At 38.1% G+C, this 21,596-nt stretch overlaps 1 protein-coding gene across 19 annotated transcripts in view; it reads right to left on the bottom strand.

Annotated features, from left to right (window-relative positions):
- ADGRL2 (adhesion G protein-coupled receptor L2) overlaps positions 1-21,596 on the bottom strand; it is a 399,589-nt gene that overhangs the window by 347,516 nt on the left and 30,477 nt on the right. The gene's annotated exons all lie outside the window — the stretch shown is intronic.

Here is a 21,596-nt window from a genome sequence, read left to right as displayed (position 1 = left end):
ACCCGTGTGTGGGCAGGCAAAAAAAATGAGTCATTCGTTACTGCATACTCAAGTCTAGTATTTCTTACTGCATACTCAGAGCATTTCTTGAAACTTTCAATACGTTTGCACTGTGTTACATTTTTGCCAGATGCATCAAGTTTAACATTGCCCAAGTCTAATTCTTCTGCCTCTGTTTGAAGTTCTTAGGTCCTATTCCTCTGTCCTTAGCAACATTCATGACATTTCCCCACCAAATATATATTAATAAATTCACTGACTGTGCTTATTCTTTCCTCAAGGAAACAAAATGAAATTGTTAGCCCACCATATATCCTTGTAAAACCTTTCTAGAGGTGTCACCAAGCCAAACTCTTACTCCTTCAGACAGATTTCAAAAACCATCAGTTTTCATTAACGTGTATGTGATTTAGTATGACTAGTGATAGAGATTTGATTTTTGTAAAACACTTAGCCTCAGAAAATTCTCCAACACGCTAATGCAAGCACATTAATAAATATATATAGCACGGTTTTATAAAGAATTATGTCAGGGGTTTTTCTTAAACTTCTAATCACATTACAATCATGATGTTGTCCACTGCTTCACTACTTGTTCCCTTGTTTTTCTACAATTAGAGATTAAATATAAGTGGTCGTAACTCCTAGAATTACTTGACAAGTAGCATCCTTTTTCATTTTCTAGGAGAAAAAACAGGTCCTAAAGAAGTCGGCTCAAAGTCTTCATATAATCACCGCCCAAAGAGTATATTTTCTTAAAATTTGTGTGCTAAGGTTCCTTCCAAACTTAATTATCCTATGTGCTATGTTTCTGCAAAGTTTTTAGTCAAAAGAGAATTTTATTGATATTATAGCTTTACTGAAGAAAAGTAAAGACAGATAAAATGGTGTTTAACATCTTAACATTTGGATTTACCCTCCTCCCTCCCGATAAATTTACTCTCCCAAGTATTAACTACTGTAAGTTTCTGGTACCTCTCAAGGAAGAAATTACTCTACAGTAAGATTTCTTAGGAGTAAAAGGGAAGTAGTAGTATTAAGTTTTTTTGGCAATGCCATCTCTTGAGATTAGAGTGAAAATCCAAATAACCAAAATAAAATGTGGCCTATGATAAAAATAATCTGACATCTCAGTTTCCATATAGGATCTCAGTTCTGTTGTTATCCCCTCCAAATATTAGAATCAACCTGTGACTTCAGTAAGAAATCTACAGATACTGGAAGAGAAGGCTATCATAATTAAAATTGACTGTGGGAAAAGAAAAGGTTTGTCCTTAATTACACTTATGCAAAGTGTTTACAGGCTGAACAGAAGTCATACTTGCCTGTTTCTTATCAGATTGTTTCTAAGGAAGACGCTAGAAATATTTGTTTGGCAATATTTTGTAATGAGGTTAGCATGTTCATTTCATTGTTTTTTTCTCCAACTAATACTTAGTCCCACACCTTCAACTAAAGGACAAAGACTATTACTGCACAGTATTAGCAAGAAGATTATGAAAATAGAGAACAGAGGTTGCTCAATAACATAATACAATGGACAAAGACATTTGGCAACATTGAAAGCTAAAAAGTTTTTAGATAATGTTAAGTATTTGATTACACAAAAGAAATATTCTGCAAATATACATAAATTACTTGGCATAGCTGTATTTGGAATAATTTCTATTTAATCTGCTGTTTCTCATATGCTACCTACAGTAGATAATAACTAGCATTTGTTCACTACACTTAAGACCATAGTACTTCGGGAAAGCTTTGGTTTGTGAATCTGTCTTTGTTTCATATATACAAATTCCCGTTACCAAGAACTCAGGGTGGTGTCCTTCCTCAGTGCTGGATGGACAATAACTTGCTTACCATGTGTATTCTGACTGAGGAATGTCATTTGTGCAGAGGAAATTGAATCCAACAATTTTCATCTCTAGCTGGAAAAGTGTTACCTTGGAGATACTGCAATGTGATAAATGCATTATTGGTCAGTAGTGACTAGATAAAAGCAATATTGTCAGGCAGGCTTTCAGATGTAATATGAATGGGAGAATGGGGAAACCAAAACCAACTCAAAAGACTTTTTCCTTTCCTTGAACATCAGGTGTCAACCTCAATATGATGATAATAGGAACTACTTTCTATTTGTGATCGAATAACAGTGATAGCTCTTCCTTTATTTAGGGTCCTTTCATCTTTTTAGATCAAGTGCTTTATAGGCTTTAGATGAAGATTACTTGCTCACATCCACCTACCACTGACATGCAGTCAGCCTCTGGGATGCCAGTGAAGAGTGCCAGCAGCACCACATAGCAGGTTCCAGAAGGGGAAGTAAAAAGAATTAATCCAGCTGAAACTACAGGGGAACAGCAGAAAGGACAACATAATGACCCAAAATGGAACCTGGCCAACATACTAGGCTTAACAATCATGCAAGGAGCTGAGCAACTGTTACAGTTTAGTTTCGTGTCTCATCAGCCACGGTAAACCTAGCCAAAACACCACTGCTGAGCCCTCTGCTGATGAACTGATTTAGTACTCCTCTTGCTTCTGTAAGTGGCAAGAGGTGTCATCTATTAATTTGCCAACAGCCCTGACTGCAACACCCAAGTCTCTATTGTTCTCCTTTCCAAGCCACACACAACCCAGTTTACTTAATAGAGTATGACAAAGTTGCAAGGCAGTATGGCTAAAGAGACAGGCATTCGAGAGGATAATGATCTGTCAGCAGGGCTGTGGCAAAAGGAATTTACATGAAGATTAATCAATGTTTACAGCTCTTCTCATTTATGAGAACAAAGCACTGTTCCTACCTGCCACCAATTCTATGATTTTTCAAGAAAGAAAAAAAGAAAAATAAAGAAAAGGAGTATTGCTTTTTAAGCTGAGGGATGGCAATATTGTTCTGTAGACTCTGCAAGCCCCAGTTTTAGTAGGTATAAATCCATAGTTATTCTTTATATACTAATATAATATAGATAGGAAAGTATTATATGTATATATAGTCTTTATATACTAAACTAATGTTTAGTAGACACTGGATGCATCATTCACACACTGCCTGAAGGTACTTGCATATTATGGCAGTTACCTGAGTGAAAAAAAAAAAAAACCAAAACCAGAAAAACGCACAATATCAATTTGCCTCCACGAGCTACCACAGCTGTCATGATTTATGGTGATTTGAGAATTAAATAATCTTTTATTTCAGTTTCTGTAATTCAAGAAAGGAAGCAAGTGTGTCTTTTTAAGATGCAGCACACAATTGGAAGTGATATGACAGAACACACAGTAAGATCTGTAGAAAGTAGGATTTGAAGAACTTCTTAATAACCTGAAAACTGGAATGTGAGTTTAAAAAAAACTTACAGATTTCTACATCATATTTACAGGAGCTAGTGCTGTGAAATATGAATTATAGCTTCCTATGCCAGTATAAGTCCTGAGCCCCAATGGGATCCATCCTGATGAGAACAAGTGGGTCAACACTGCTAGCTTCATTCAGTCATTTCCCAATAAGGGTGATAGGTTTATACTCTGTGTCTGCCTAATGGGAGGAGCTCTCACTTACACTTGTCTCAGTCTTTCCTGGCCACAGCACCCAGGTAGGTGGCAGTGCAGACATTAAAGCTCTTCTCTTGCTTCCATCATCTTTCCCTCCTCCTACCACGAGGGAGGCTCTACCTCAGGAGCCCTGCACCACATACCAACCTTAGGGTGGAGCAAATTCAAAATAACTCAATTACAGATGATAAAGTTACTCTAGATCAGCCCAACTTTCATTAAGACAAGAATGTCTCTTAGGACAAGCCAGCATGAAATGGGACCGATTTGGCATGGCCTTAATAGGCAGATTTATGAGTTGGCATTTTCTGTTTTATTCTCTGCCTCATGGGGTTTGCAGTGCCTGGGTAGGAAGGTGGTTTCCCCATGCCTCTGGGGAATGCCACTCGCCTGCAAGCCTCACCCGGCTGCTTCTGAAAGGAGCAGCCCCTTTACCAGCCCTTCCCTGTGATAAACACCTCCGCAAATGTGGAGTCAGGGCAAAACAATGGCAAGCGACAGTGACTGAACTGTATAAACATGTTGACAACTGATTAAACAAAAATAAAACAAGACTCAAATAGCTCTTCTGCATAATTCCCGATTTGCATAACCAAAAGGGTGGCAAGACTCCAGCCACCGTTCGTTTCCTGCAGCAGCCAGAATAATTGAGTTTGGAGCACTCCTTTGCCAACAGGAATTTCAAAACTCTGCGGGGCACAAGGGATCCTCAGCAGCCGCTCAGCCTCGCAGCTGGCACTGAGGCGGCAAAGCCTCCCGCCATGGTCACAGAGGGGCAGCAGGGTTTTGTTGAAGCTGCTCCTCAGCAGACTCACAGGAGCACAAGCAGGCTAAAGGCCACAACAACAGGCAGTGAAGACACCACATATTACAGACCCGAACAGGAGACAAACTGCAGTGCACCAACTGTGGTCAGCACTTCATCTATGAAATTACCTCAGCTAAAGGAAAAAGGCATCCCAAGGTGTAATAAAGCAAAAACGGATGTCTTTTGCTAGACAAAACTCAGTGAACCACTAACCTTGAGCAGAGAGGTTATTGAGATTATCTAATGCTATACTGTGGACTCTAAAGCATTTCTAAATTTTGGGCAATAATTGCCAGCTCTGTTCTGACAAAAGCAAACAAAACTGGAGAGTATTTAATCATTTTGCCTCCACTATGTACTGGTCTGGGCTGTGCTTCTCTGCAGTCTTTAGCATCTCCCACACTCTTCAGTGAAATCTTACCCGCAAGTGCACAGCTGTCCCCAGGGCTTTAGTAAGGCTTTGGCTCTTACAAAACTGACAATGGTTTGGGTTTTTTTGACTGTTTGCCTTTTTTTTTCCCCTCTTTTTTTTTTTTTTTCACATTACAATTTCCAAATGATCTGATATGGAAACTAATGTTCCTTTAACAATAACATACCAATGCTAGCAAGGCAAATATTGTGACATTACCATGGCTGGAAGAAACTTGTTGTGAAGTCAGGAGTGTCGCAGGCTGCTTACAAAGCCATCCAGTTGCATCTATGCAGAGGCTAGCCTGATGCTTATTTGAAAGAATTTCAACTCTGTTTACACATAGGTCCAAATAAGCTCAGCTGAAATATGACTGTTTTTCAGGGAGTGCAGATGCATGCACTGTTTGGCCAAGCCTTCTTTAAAGCTGCTTGAAACTTTTTAGGAAACACAGTTTAATAGAAAACTGTTGTTAGATCGGTGATCCCATTTCTTATAAGGTAGCCAGAAAACATTCCTGCTAATACAGTAGTACATTTCAGCTCCACAAAATAAGTCTAGAATAGGTCAGTTCCAGCTATTTCTACCATGGTCACTATAGTACAAGAGTTTTGAAAAGTCACAACAATGTAACTACCTTGACTGTATCCTGTTCCCATTAATCCAGTTCTCTTGGATAATAAATGAAGGGGTTTAAAATATTTTTTGTGTTCAGAGAGGACCTTGCTTTTGTGCAGATTTTCAAGACCTCTTTTATGTGAAGAAAGGGGAGCTAAGTTGAGTTTTCTTCTTCAGCCAGAGGCAATCTGTAGTAGTATTCCTCTCCTTTTAGTTTTCTGAGAGCTGAGATGACACAGTCTTGAAAGAGATTGCTCCCCACCCCCCCATGCCCGCTGCACTGAAGCCAGATACTGTAACAAAGATAAAAATAGCATTGGACTATCTACTCCCAATCTGTACAGGCTACTTTGCTTTCAGGTTTCTGTTTTTTAAGAATTTCTACTAAAATTTAGGATCAGGTCAGTTGTATTCAAAGTGTTCAGGTTTGTTGACCCTTATTTTCTATAGCGGCTTATGTTATTCCTTCCCTATACATGCACTCTAACTCTTGCACTCCAGTCTCCAGTGCTTAACTGTTGTCACAAAGGGCTGTCTGTCCCCATCCTTGTGCAGTGAACTCCACAAAAATCAACCCTGGATTTGTACAGCTGACCATTTCCCCCTCCTCCTTTCCCCCAAAGCTCTTAGCACAGTTTAAACTTCATCTTCTCTGACTAGCTGGTTGTCTATACTGTCAGCATTATCCACTCAAAGCACCCATGCCTGGTACTTTCCATATTTCCCTTATTTCCCTTGGCTACTAATTTCTGAGGAAGTATCCCCTGGTGGGAAATCACTTCTTTTGTTTATTATCCAACCTCAACTGTCCTACACGAAGAGCCCGGACTTCCTTGGAGACTAGAAATACAGACATGCTTATGGTTTTTGTGCATCTGCACAGACACCACACCTTCCTCCAGGTCAGCATGGGTCCCACCACATGCAAGGTGGGGTACTAACAGCATAGGAAAGAGCATTTGGTTGCCTGTGGGCCCATTATGGATCTCCCCTGAGCCACCCTATTCATTGGGTTGGTCTCCCACCCCTTGCTGCTGCTACCACAATTTGTCAAAATAAATGTCCTCTGGGATTAAAAACTCCCCTCCCTGCCCCCCACCAAATCCAAGCCAACAACTCTCAAAAGGGAAGGAAGTGGGAAGTTAAAAAGAGATGGAAGGAGAGAGGCAATGGCTGATGAAGTTCCTTGGGACTTCCTGTACCCTCATCTTGAAAGCTTCCACGTCCCCAGAAGATGCCTTTGCCCTACCTCTACGGTTTGGTGTCAATTCTTAGTTCAGCTGAGAAAATTAATGTCAGAGCCTCTGAAGTAATTCAAATAAACCTATGAGATAACGATAGTGATGTCTCACAATCGGGGTAATGAAGATGATTCCATGAGAGCCATGAAATATGTCCAAGACTTCCTGTTTAAAGTCAGCATGGATGACCAGCATTTCCGATGGAAGAGAAAGACAAGCTGATGATCCAAAAGAACTGAGGAAAATTGTTTAAACTCAACTATCAAGATAGTACTCCACCAAGTGTTTTTATCAGTGGTGTGTCAGTTTCTGAAGGACAGCCACTAACAATGAAAGGAGAGCCTAAGAGATAAAGCAAAACCCAGTTATATTAACATTGGATATATGTGTGTGCATTTGTACATCAATGTGTGTAATTACATGCATGTGCATTCACACACAAGCCCCAATGCAATAAATTCCTGCATTTAGCACACCTAACTAGTGATGAGGTTTTTTCCAGATTTCTTAGGTAAATGCACATTATCAGTGTCTGTGCTGACACTCTTTTTTTTTTTTTTTTTTTACACTGAATTAGCATAAAATTTTTGGAGCCCTGCTTTCTTATCTCTATTATCCAAATGTGGGAAAGAACCTGACAGCAGATCTCTAACAGCCAAATAAGTATGACCAACAGAAATGATTAGAAGATTTTCATGTTCTTTAAAAAGCAGAATTAGAGGAGGATGATTATTTAGATTTCTTTTATTCAAAAAAACCTACCTCTAAAGCCATGAAAATATGTCTGTCTATTGTTGAGCAAAGTGAATATCTAATTTGGACTGGAAATAGCGAATCTACTATTTCTTTATTTCTGAAAAAAATTATCAGAGGTGAGAAAATGAAATAATGATAAATTCTTGATTTGCTAATAAATACCCTTTGATCATATAGACACCAACTTATTTTCTTTGTTTACACATCCACAAACACTATCCCATTTTTGGATCTTACTTTGGCTGAAGCAGATATATGATCCGTAACATAATTTGTTGTGGTTTGACATATCACATAGATGAATACTTTGATCTGCATTGGCTAACCCTGGAACAAATTATTGAAAGTTGCTGCTGACTTTGATATTCTGCCTTTGTATCTTCACCAAAGCTAGCTCTGGCTTGAAGCTATTCATAGAATGCCCTTGGATAATGTGATAGATTGTACATGAATTCAGCCTATAATCATTTTGGAGGCAGTAATGACAAAAGAAGACTGTCCAGACCCAGGACTAGTAATGGCTTTTTTTTTTTTATTAAAGAAAACTGGCATCCAGTGTTCATTTTCTTGCTGCTAAAATAGCCATGGAATAAATCACACAAAGCTGAAGCCTGGTTGTATCTGTAGCAGTATGCATTTACTGACCAGAGAGAAAAATCTGAATCCAAATACACTCTAGTCCCACTAGTTAAACTCTCAATAAAGTAGTAAAATGCTACTACAATTTTGTTGATAATTTAAGCAATACTATATAATTATTAATAACATGGTGTCATATTTAGTTTAACTAGAAACTGAAGATACAGATCCCAATATGTTATTCCTTACAGCTGTTAAGGCCAGTACAGAGGTTTTGGGCCATCTTTGAGCTGCATCTTTAAGGAGAGGCAGCCAAGTGAAAATGAAGGGAAGTAGACTTTGAGACATGTCTTGCAAAAAGTTGTTCATATTTTCCTAGTGCAGAGCTAAGTTAGCCCACTTTAAATTTATAGTAGTTCTTGAGGATCTTAAAAGGAAACTTCCCACACGTCTGTGGCCAACGCATCGTTATAAACACCCATCCCACCATTAGTCCCAGACTAAGATAAGGGACAGTACATCTTTTGTCCCACTCCGACACTGCTTTACTCTGGGCATACCAGACAGTTTTGTCCAGAGAAGATTACTTTTATAAAGACAAGAAGAAATAAAATAGCCAGATCACCAAAGAGGTTATCTCCTTGCAAGGAACAGTCCACACATAAGGCACAATTTGAACTGTTGGAGTGCAGGTGTCAGAATATTCATCATATGCAAAATCAAATTTAGCCAAATAACATCATAAAAAACTGTGAATCCTTTCATCTGTAGGGCAAACAAGATAAATCTGAAAAATGACATTTGGTGAGACCATACCCTCCCAATCCATCCAGAACAAATACATTCACAGCAGACAGTGCAAAGGATAGAAAATACATGGCCTTTTTCTTCCAGATGTCTTAGAGAAGAAAATAATGAGGCACAGGAAGACAGATTTATGTTGTTTCATGAAAACAGTGTTCGCTTTCTGCCTCTCTTAAATTTGCTTTACTTCTAAGAACAAGAAAAAAAGAGTTGACAAAAGGCTGCTCACCAGATACACAGCATTAATCAATGAACTGGGCATAGGACTGGATTTCAAGGAACCTAGTTTTACTCCAGCCATGTGCTAGTTATTTCATCTCCTTGTGCCTCAGTTTCCTTGGCTATAAAGTAGGATTAAGTCTTAGAAAGCCATTTCATGTCCAGGGAAAGTAAAGTGCTATTATATTAATGTTATAAGTGGAGAAAAGTCAGCAAGTTTTGACCTTTTAATACAAGTCTTCAGAAAAAAGAAAAAAGGACAATTGTCTGTTTATTTGAAAATAGCTACTTTGTACCTTTAACATCCCAATAAAAATACAGAAGCAAAGCCTGGTTTTGATACATGTGTGGTATTACAATCCCTTGTTGCTGATAGTACTTCTTAATGTTAAGAGCCTGTTGGCTAACTTATGTTTCCTCTGGGTGTGTTCCCATATTCTTCTCCTCTTTGGGAGGCATGCGCTTATTGCTGCTCAGATATGTATCCCACATCTTGTAATCATTAATGCACTCAGGGGAAAAGGAGGGGGCAAGAGGACGTTGTTTCAAAGTATGTTTCTGCCCAATTCGTTTTGGCTTAATTTGCAGACCAAAGCAGACCTCTATTGAAGCACGTCCTTCCTCAGTCATTTATCATGCTCCCCCTTCCCCACTGCTGAGCTGAGATACTAAGCAGTAATAATGCAGCTTTGGATAGATTAGTAAGTAATTGCTCATTCTTATCCTAATTTTGTTTAGATTTGGAAACTTTCATAATTCTTACAGGTGTCAGTGGATTGACAACATGAAGGTAACTATAGAATTATTCAGTTTCTGCTTTGCATGGCAGCTAAGTGTACTGACAGAATATGCCATTATAGTCTTTAGAGAGCAGGCAAGAATCTAACTCAAAGCTTCCCAGTATGAGGGAGGAGTAATGAACGAAAAAAAGAATTGCCAACCCTAGGATGATGGGACAGAAACAGTGCCAGCCAGTTCAGCCCTGGTAAGTGTAATGGACAAAGTAGCAGTTTTCCCACAGCCCCAAGCCCACTTTTTCAGTGACAAGTCTGTTTTTCAAGGGCTCTGGGACAGACAAAATAGCAGCAAGGCCTTGGCTAATTTTGCTGCCTCTGGCAATCTTCTGCCCTAAGCAACTGCCTACTTTGACTTCATGGCTCTGGCCCTAGGAGTAACCACATTGGGAAGGGCTGGGAATGCGCCTGGTTAAGATTTTCAAGGCTGGTGCTCAAATACATGATGAGAAAGCTTCAGAGAAGTGCAGGACTAGCAGAACTAAGGCACTAAACCAGACAGACCTTTTGGTGTCTCATACTGTAGAGTTATGAGGGCAGCTCCTGTGCTAATGGTATTAATCTGTTCCCTGCTTTTCTCCATCCACCTTGCTCTTTTTACTCTTGGTGACATGTATATCCTTGCAAATAGCTGCATCCATCTCATTAGGCAAGATTGTTTAGCAATAAGCTTGAAAATATCAAAGAAATTATACTTTCAAGAACAACTCCCCCTCCCTCCAAAACCAATGCACTGCGAAGGTCTACTGTAAAAGTTCTTGTTGAACTGGGCCTCTGTGCTCTTGTTTGCCAATAAACAGGCTTGTTTTTTTTTTTCCCTTGTATGATGTGTTTACCCCAGTAACATGAAATATAATCAATAAATAAACCAGAGGGAAAAATTACAGTCCTTTAAATTAAACCAGAAAGATTTTACCGATTGCTAATACACTGTGTCATAGAAAACAGGCAACTACCTTCAGAACATGTCTATTTGGAATATGTAGTTATTAAAACGGATTTTATTTGCCTGTGCATTTTACTACCTGAGTGAATTTTAAAATGACTGACAATCCATTCTTACATCTTACCCCAACAGGTCTTTAGAAACTGTAACTGCATGCTTTCCATAAAATGTCTTGAATATTTCCCCATAAGGAAGACCTAATGTTTCTGATAAAAATCATAGCAATTATAAAGACAAGAGGTTTACATTTCTCCAAATATGATCTGAACTCCTGATAATTTGAGGAATCTCCCTCTCTATTTTTGTGTTCACAGCTTGTGCCAGATCCATGCTGTGTACAGAAACTTGCTAGTGTTTGACGGTGCTTATTCCAAACACAGAGCAAAAAAAAAAAAAAAAGCAATAGCTTTGTGGAATTGCACTACTATCAATTTTAGCTACTCCCAATACAAAACACTAGCTGGCACTGTGTGGTACTACTAACACAGCAGACAGCTGCCCAGCCCCCTTTTCCTTTTTCTTCCTGCTGTTATGCTACACCTCTCTGTATATCATCAAGTCTTTTTGGACTTGTAATAAGATTCGTGCCAGACTATGTTTCTTGGCTTTAACAGTTAGCTTCCTTTCCAGAATATACAGCTGCTTTAGACATACTTTTATTACTGACATCATGAGAATACATCTCTACTATGTTTAAATTTGGGTGTTAACCTGGTTTTGCTTCTTCCATATGTGGGTGATGTGAGACTCTAAGAAAGCAAATTAAGAAGCTGTTACCTTCTTGAACCAATTCCCCCTGCCCTTTCACAGGGGAAGTGATAATCATCTGAAACAGCAGGGATCCTCTAGCCATGATAGTTTTCCAGAAATCTGACTTTCCATGCATTTGAATCATATTGCTAGTGCAATTGTATTGACTTTGCATTTTATCACATGATTAAAATATTATCAGACACAAAATAGTGCCCCTCCAACTTTGCTTAAGTCTCAGTTGGACATGCTAATAAGCAAGTTTTTAGAAGTAACCGTTAACAGTTGTAGGTTCTTGCTGAGATCTGTCTCATCAGGACTAAGTAACAGATATTTTCAAATGTCAAACAAGCAAGACATAGGGTGGTCCCTATTAATCAGAGCACATTTAAAACTATTACTGTTTCTCCCTATGAACTTCTCATACTATGAGAGTTTCTAAAAAATGGTAGGAAATAAGCAGTATCTTGTGTAAGTCCACATTCTACTGAGTGAATCCAGATGAGGACTCCGACATTCAAACACAAAACCCTGGTGTTCTCAATGAGCCATACGGGAAGGTTTATTTAGTTTATTTTCATTCAACACTGTCTTCACACAGATTATTTCTGAGGATCCCACCACATTCGCCTAGACTGGTAAACTGGAATTGGATTTAGTTCCCAGGATGGGCCTTTTATATATCACATATTGCAACTGGAAGAGTCCAACCTGTATATTCCCCAGACCACATTTTACGGGATCAAGCCTGGATCAGCCAGTGGAAGACCAAACTCCCACTTTCTTGCAAGGGAAGACTATCATTCCATACAATTAGAATTTATTAAAAGGAGGAGATATTTTTCTTAAGTCCTTTGGAGAGCTACTCCATGAACATTAAGGACACAGGCAATCAGCTATTTATAGGTAAACAAAGCTGTTTCTAAGGCCATGATTTGACAACATGAAATGCTCAGCAGCAAAAATGGTTTAAATTTTCTGTCATCCTTTTATTAACCTTTCCCTTCCCCAGCTCTCTGTTGTAAGAAAATTCTGTCAAAAAAATCTAGATCAGTTCCTAGGTTCAATTCTCTCATGCTGATACTGGTACAGCTGAGAGAGGAAACTGCAAGGGCATAAACAGACATCAAAGAATAGCTAAAAACTGTTTATGCTGGTATTGACTCCAAAGATTTCATGTTAAAGTACAGCCTAAATTTAACTTCTTATCCTGGCTTTAATCTGAACCAGCCACCCTTCTTGTGCCTGCAAAATTACTCAGGAAATGTCTAAGATTAAATTTACTCCCACATAATTCTCAAACTCTGTAGTGCTCTCTGGTACAGAAGACCTGTAAGAGTAGCCCTTTTGGCAGTGCCTTTACATTTCTTTCTCCAGTAAACTGTGGCAGTGAGAGCTACCAGGAGCATATGAAAACAAGAAAGACTGTTTAAAAGGAAAGAAAATTCTTCCCATACACATGAAATTAATCAGGGAGTACTTTTTAAGGACTTGGAATAATTCTGCTCTGCCCTGCATGAATACTCAGGATTTTCCTTTTACATGTACCATCTTGCCTGGTGAATACCCGATTCCTCAAGCTCAGCCAAAAATTCCAGTAATTCATCAACTTGCTTCCATGAATTTGTGGGGAGGAAAAGAATTTAATAGCAAAGTATAATATGAAATATTAATACCAAATATTAGTGTTATCATGAAAACAGCTTGCTGTTTGAAGATTGATATTATGTTCCATTATACATAACATAGGCTTTTTATGGTGGGGTAGCTAAGGACTGTGGAGCAACGCAGATGAATAGAGAAGTTAGCAGGATCCCAAAAATCAAAATGGATTATGGTAGGGCTGAATGTTTTTGGTTCACAGGCTATCGGATGTAGTATAATTCAAGAATAAACTGAGCCAGTACTAGCTTTGTTACGGCACAGCCTTTCTTTACCAAGAAAAGACTAGTTGGAACCCAGTTTGGATTTAAACAAATTGAAATTTGTACCCATTTGAGATCTTGTCACAGAGCCAGAAAACATGTCAGAGAGCAGCATGTAATCTTGGAGGTGTTACAGTCAGTCAATATTGATTACAAGAGACAAGATAGCTCATCATACATTTTAATGGAAAACACGGAAGTCACAGTTCAAAGAACTATGTTTGAAAGGATAATATTAGATAATTCTTCCTAGCTATAATGAGTATACTGAATCCAGTTAAATCTGCTTCCTCACCAGGTAGGCAACTCTCCCCTTTCTCCTTGCTGTGTTCCACCCCCACCCCTCCCAACTGAAAAAACCCACAGAAGAATTCCTCTATATCTGAATTCCCAAATCCTGCAGCTTCAGAAGACCTTCATTGTTTCATCCTTCTTTGTATTACAAACTCAAAGGCAGAACTAATAAAAAGAAATCAAACAAGATGATGCTATCTGTTCCCTACTGGATTTCGAAGTTGTTCAACTCAACCACAGACCCACATCACATTTCTGGGCAAGGCATCTCAAATAACAGACTCCCTTCAGGGAGGACAGAATAAGTCTTCTGTTGCAAATTTACCTCTGCTTATTTAATGCAGATTGCTAAACCCAAATATGCCACTTTTTGGAATGTGGGATTAGTTCTGAAATGCCACTCTAATATAGATAATTCTTTCTTGCCTCCTTGAGGGTTTATCTGCCAGGCTAGACACTTTGTTAGCATTAAGTTGGTCTTCTGGCATTTGTGAGTGGAAGTTGGTGAAAATAGATGAGACTCGGTTGCAGAAGAACCCTAGGGGAGCAAAGTATTATTGGATGGCATGTGAAAACTCAATTAAATTTATGCCAAATCATTTTCAGCATATGAAAAGAAAATCCAGAGCCAAATGTATGAACTCCAGTACTCTAGAACTATCAAACTTCTGTCTTAACCATGTTTCCTTTCTGTGTACTATGAATCCTCAATTCCCCTACCCCCAAGAGAAACCAGACAGTACAAATCCAGAGATAATGACTGAAGTCAGCATGCAAATAATGTGCTGATAGATTGTTTCAGGGCTACTGTCATGGCTTGGATTTTACCACCATCAATTAAGGAACTAGGTAGAAGCATATAGATCTAAAATGTAATAACAATCATATTGATGTCTGCCAAATAAGGACTGTTTACTTTACCTAGACATTGAAACATATTGCCCTTATTTGGGTATTGAAATATTCATAATGTGTTGGTTTTCCTTTGGGTTGACTTGTGGTAAGACCTGAGATTTCTTCCATGAAAACAAAATCATTTTGCTATAGTAATTTGACTACATGATGATACCTTCCTGACACTCAAATACCAGCTATTTAGAAATGAAACAGTATTAAAATATTGCATGCATTTTTCCTGTATCCATGCACAGATCCTTAAAGCTAGCAGTTATTTACAAAAGCAAAATAATGGCACATTAATTAGCTCTGCAAACTATCCATTTTTATACTAATAACTGTACCAAATATCATATTATGTTGTATTAGGAAATTTGTGATAGAAATATACTTTCTGCAGGGTTAGAAAGAGGCTATTAAGTGATTTATTCATAAAAAATCTGGTAGCTAGGAATAAAGTAAAATATTCTGATACTCAGGTGTCATGAATGACTTAAAAAGCCTCAAAAAATAATCCTCAGCTGATTTTTTGAAAAATGTTTTTTTGAAATATACTTTGATTTGTACATTCAGTTCAACTGTGTAAATATTATTTTCCAATAATTAAAGCCACTATGGAAAGTTATTTCCAAAATTTGTAGCTGTTTACATTACAGCCACAGGTCCAAGTTTCTAAATTGCATCTGAATTCAAATCTTGTCTTAATTTCTCTTTTAGAAGAGCAGTTAACTACTCTGTTTCATTGCAACTTTTATGCATCTGATCCAACCAAGAGAATAGCTACTTGACATTAAGTTTGTCTACCTGACAAAGCATGCCTAACCCCTTCCAAGAGAGTATCAAGAGCTAACCAAGCCCCTGTCTCTCAGTCTCTTTTAGCCCAGATTTTTGGGCAAGTTGCATACATGGAACTCCAAAGAAGTCAGAGCATGTGCATCTATGGCACCTCTGAAAATTAACAAAGCCTTTGAGAAAGTTGACCTTAATCTTTTATGGTCTCTCTTTATGAAGTCAATAAATGACAAAAGTTGCACTTCTATTGCAAGCACTGAAGCATCTATAAATCATGACTACAAGCATCGTTTTACTATAATCATAATAACCGACAAGAAAGCTTCATTAATATTTTGCCATTTCTGGTTCTTGGTGAAACAGGCATCAAATTAGTACTGTTTTAAAATAAGCTAAATTCTAAAGCTTCAGGTACTGGACGCATAACTCCACACTTGTTACTGATGCAGAGCTCTTCCTGCAGGTGATGCTCCCCAGGTCTCACACTGACCCTGGGTTAATGTCACCCCGCAGAAGGTGTCAGGGTGGTGCCACCCAGGGGGTGCCCCTTGCAGCTGTGCCCAAGTGCAAGGGCATCAGGACACATGGAGAGCCTGAAGAGCTGAGAACTGACACATTGTTTCAGTCATTCGGATGTATGATTAAAAAACAATTGAAAAAAAAATTGAAGCACTTCACTGAAACCCCAGAGTGTTTCCCCCCTCAAGAACAGTTTTAAGGAAACATTCTGTTTTAATTTAATAAAAGCTGGTTTTAGCTATTTAAACTGAACAGTGTCTGAAGGCCTGAATCTCATCTATAATAATTTAAGACTATTTAGACACTGAAAAACCTTTTTATTTCATAAGGAGCCATACTGATTCATTCTGTAAATGACACAGTACCAGATAAATACTTTATTATAAAATAAACTTTAGAAGTTGTTTTCATATAATAGTGTCTTTAGTAGGTGGAACCATATGAGAAATTGGATAGGGATAACTTTCAATTCCAGTCCCTGTTAGCACCTCCTTTTCAGCTTTAAGTCTGGATTGTGTTGAGTTTTCCCCCCCCCACATTTCTATTTCATTGTTTCCCTCCTTACTGCCAGAATTAGTTCTGTAGATTGAATAACAGAACATGGCAATTGTTGATTTAGTTTGAAAAGCGAGTGACTTCACTTTTAAAAATGTACAAAGAAAACATAGTTTTAAGATAGAGCACAAGGGATAAAATTGTAGTTAATAAAAACACAATACTATTTTAAGACCTTCAAAGGCTTCTGTCAAATAGCTAGTGTCATTTAAAAAAAAATCTTTTGAAAGACTTCTGCAGCACAACATTGCTGAAGCGATCAATTTTAAACAGCTCTACTTGTAAACTACAGATCAACTTTCCCCAAGAAAGTGTTCTTTTTTAAAAGAAAACAAAATTCAAAGTTATCTAACAAGACTTGAACAAAGAGGTCACTATCAAAAGTCAAAGAAACAGTCCATTTTTGTAGGAAATTGATAGGAGTAAACTTCAGTCTACTTAGCATGCAACAGCATTTTAACGAACAGTTATACTATGAAGATCCATGTCAGAGATAATATGAACAAAAAGCATTACTCAGAGAAGACTGAGGTATTTTTCCTTAAAGATGATTTTTCAAAAACATAATGACAATGGAAAAGACCGATCCAATGGCTTAAGACTAACAAAACAGCGCTTCCCCCCACCCTGTAAGTTCTGGTAATGTGCCAAAGGACAACTTCTATTACAGCATCTCCAGTCCAAAAAAAAGACATCAATTAAAGTCATATATTCTAGATATCAGCTAAATATGTGGAAATACTATTAAGTTAAAGTCTTTTTTGTTGTTTCTGGCAGGTATTGTACAAGTGGTGTCTAAACCACTTTGTTTCACCACGGAATAAAGGAAGTTATGCATTTCTTTTCTTGACAAGTGAAAGTACAGCTAATATTGAGAGTAACTTCTTGGTAACATCTGGGGTGAAGAAGATGTTGTGTAACCACTGACACCCCCATTTTGGAGAAACCATCCAACATGCCACTAGCTCTGCACCTCTGAATAAGCTTCTTTCAGTCACCAGTAACATAACTGCAAAGGTCACAGTAGTAACGGGGATGGGAAAAGTTTAAAATACGTAATTTCAATATGAAGCCTGTTCCAGTCCTTCCTGCATGATTATATAGTCTGTACATGAATTATACACATTTTAGTGATGCTTTATTTAATGTATTTTTCTTCCATGCACTTTCTCTGACAGTTCCCTCCTCCCTCCAGTCTCCACTCTTTATTGGAAATAAAAATCAATGTAGTCTGCCTATGCCCTTCTCTTGGAGGAAAACAAACATTCACACATGCACCCCCTCCTTCCCTGACCTTCTTCCCTCCTGCTTCATAGCCAAACACAAAAAAACCCAAGCATATGGCTTTTCAGATGAACTGGCACTTTAAAATAAGCTCTTCCATGGAGGAAAACTTCTTTCAGTGCTAGAACAATAGTCCCTGTATAGTGATGGATATATTCTGCTAGACAGAAGACACATTTGAATGTTTTGTAGAAAAAAATGTTTAATCCCAAACAAATACAAGAATCAGGTAGCAGAACAATTTGCTAGTCTCAAGAACTGCTGCGTTTGAAATGGGAGGTGGCACATTTTGCTTTCCCTCCATCTGTGACCTTTATATAAAAGGTGTGACATAAGTGCTATAAAAAGATTTAGTTGAATGCATTAATGCCTCCTTTTGAAGTCCGCTATAATATTTTTATTTACTTTTTAAAATAAAAAAAATCCAATGGCAATTAATCTATCAGTAAGTAGATTACGATCTGGAGGTAGATAGTGAAATAAATACTATTTTTGCTTTGAAATATCTGGCATCTTAGCTAAGATGCCTTTTGCTTTTGTGAATCCCCAGTTTAGCATCTCATTCTGCAAAGAATGAATGCTAGCTGCAAACTTTTAAATAATTTTTCTACATTGTGGCATCTGACATTCCCAGAAGTAGGTAGTGCAGTTATTCTCGGTCTCAAAATACACAGCTATGGCAAAAGGCTAAATTAAATTTACTCTTCGTTTCTCCTTGTGATCTTTCTGTATGTACAACATTTATATTTTAAAGTGACTCTGTGTTAATTCTCCTGGAGAAGAAAAAAAGAAAAAAAAGGTGTGAGAGGCTCATATGCTAGTTCCTATTGTAGGTGAGAACCAAATCTCTACCACTACAGCTCTCCCTGCGCATCAGCGTTGACAGTACCAGCTGTTATTCCAATAACTACTGCTGCAATAAAGCCATTTCTTCAAATTAGAGGATGCTTACACTGCAGAATGACCCTTTACCCGTGTACACTAGCATCAGGAAACCTTCACAATAACTAGAGATCTGCCCTGGCAATGGTGTTTCCAAGTGTTGAAATGATTCCTTCAAAGCTCTAGGTTTACAGCCCACCATCCAAGTCCAGCAGATCATTACTTGTGCAAAGAAGTATCAAAATATATTAACAAAATGTGTATTATTAAATACTATTTTTATGAAGTTTTATTTCCTGTTCAAAATAATACTAAATGACACTTATGAGAGAATCATATCACAAATATAATAAAAACTCTTGTAACCTTCCCTCCTCAGTCATCTTGGGGCAAATCACAATAGAGACAATTACAAACACCTTAAAGAGATGGCACAGTTCCGCAGAGAGCTGTGAATAAGGAAATCTACCCTAGCCAGAGTAGAAAAGTAACTCCAAATCAGCAGGATGCTGCAAAATGTGCATAATTTAAGGTATATGATTTCTACCTAGTTGCAAATGTGGAAATCAGCAAGACTTTTGAACATACACATGGTTTAAATAATTACAGAGCTTCAAGGGTTCACATTTAATGCTCCAAGTACATTCATTTGACTCTTGGATTAGTCTTTTTTCACTGTCCCTATGTATATGGCTCCAAGAGCAGAAGGAAGACTGCTGCACAGCACAGCATTGCCAAGCCTCTCCCCAGTAGTCACAGGTAAGACTCATACTTTGGGAAACCAAAAGTTCCCCAACCAATTGCTGGTAAGAGAGCTCAAAGATAGGTAGGTACCTGTATTCTGCAAACTTTACCCTTTGCCTGTAGAAAACTAGCAGTGAGACTTGTTACACTCTCCCTCAGGTTTTCTCCAATATTGAAGTCCATCATCTTATCCCAAAATGAAATATTTCTAAGTGGAAGAGACCATGAGGTTCAGCAGCTGAGACAATTTCAACATGAGTGTTTGTTGTGGAAACAAATAACAGCACACACTACTTCTCCTTTTAGATGGTTAGTCCAAACTAACTGCAGTATTTCTGTGGGCTGGGCCAAATCGGGGCCCAAATTTGCCACTGTAATTATTAGCTAGTCATTGTTACCTTCTGCTGTAATCATCATGCCTGCAATATATTGGGAATTTCTGGGTACTTTTATAAACACACACTGTGTGTTTTACAAGATATATTACTGGGTTTACAGACTGAATGGCTTTTTACTGACATTTTTGTGTTATTTATTCATTTTTCCTCAATGATGCAAGGCATAATTCTATCATTTGGTATTTTATGGACAATATACACAGTGCATTTTTTTCTTTATACAGAACTATTAACCCAAACACACTAGTGGCAGGAAAATCTTAGTGCTAAACACTATTGAGTTTAGTGTTCTTGAAGTCTGACTCATTGCCAAAGAAATGTGTATTTCAAGCTTAAATGCCAAAAAAGGACAGCTTTGAGGCCAAAGACCCTTTATGACAGTAATGTCCTGACACCACATCAACTCAAGCATCACTGAATATTAAACAGAATTTTATGAGTACACATGCAAAATATAATGGTATTACAATATCTGAAGAGAAAAAAATCAGTTTAAAAATAAAATCTGAAGCAACAGCAAAATGTACAGCCACAGAGTTGGAAAGAAAAATACTACACTTTGTTACACTAAACAAGAACACAACTATACAGACTAGGGGAGATCACAGACACCAGGGATGGATTTTCCTTTAGTGCAAGGACATGGAGGGGAAGAAGCTGTCTCTAACCACAGTTCAGGACTGCAACTAGTCATTTTACTAGCATGCTAGTACCAGCAGAAACACAAAGCTTTCAGAAGGTAAAGTAATCTACCTGTAATCACACCAAATACATATTAAAGTAACCAGATAGTTATGGGATATTTGCACTGAAGAGATAATTATGTTAGTTTCCAGTGAGATTATGTAATAAGAGGGCAAATTTAGTAACACTGCACCCAAGCGGAGACTCTTTGGGGCCTTTAAATATATGTTCACCTAACAAGTGCTGAGCTATGTATGGGAAATCAGGAAGTGTAGCTTGTCCTTTCGTTTCACTCTGATCTTTACAATTGAGGTTTCCTAAGGGGATTCTGTGTCAAAGTCATGCTCTGGCCACGTACCATACCTGTGGATAGGTAGGGAGTTGGTGAGATGGAGAGAGTAGAACAAGAAGTCATTAGAAGAATGTTTTATGACTGTTCCTTGTATATAAAGCATTGCTCACATTTAGTCCCCCATAGCCCGAAAACTTCACATCCTCAGCAGAAGAAATAACTATTTAAATAACTATTTTGGCATTCCAGCTGTCAGACTCTCCAGAGGAGAAAGCCAGCATTTTTTCTAGCACTCCCAACGCAATACAGATTTGAACATCCCTCCTTGAGTCACCCTTGAAGTGTCTGAACATTGTTTTGTAAAACAAAGGCCTGCCCTGAATAAAAATACCCTAGAAGTGTTGAATATGAGCTATTCTACATGCTTTATAAATATCAATATACTCAGCCATATAAACTCCCTGAAAGAATTTTTATCCCCACTGAAATCAGCATAAAACAGGTGCTCAGGCAGAATCCAGGTGCACTGTAAGCTTTTGGCCAAGTACTCTTGCCAGAGTTACATATCATGGCTGCATGACAGTCAGGAAGAGAACTCAGCGCAGTTCCCTGTTTTGGTTAAAGCAGGAAAAAAAAAACTGTGGAAACAGACTTCAAGGGGACTATCAGTCTACGCAAGACTATCATCCCATCTTGGCTTATTTCCATGGGAACAGAGTTTGTTGCCTTTTTTTTTTTTTTAATATCATGGTTCAGACTTGGTTGGCCTCAATTCTCTGTATGCCTAGTGTTTGAAATTGTTTGGATGCTCTGAAAGGCGTACAGTCCACTAGCCAGAAATACTAAGC

This window comes from Strix aluco, chromosome 8, assembly GCF_031877795.1.
Source record: "Strix aluco isolate bStrAlu1 chromosome 8, bStrAlu1.hap1, whole genome shotgun sequence".
Taxonomy (NCBI): domain Eukaryota; kingdom Metazoa; phylum Chordata; class Aves; order Strigiformes; family Strigidae; genus Strix; species Strix aluco.
This window is presented reverse-complemented; position numbering and strand designations above follow the sequence as displayed.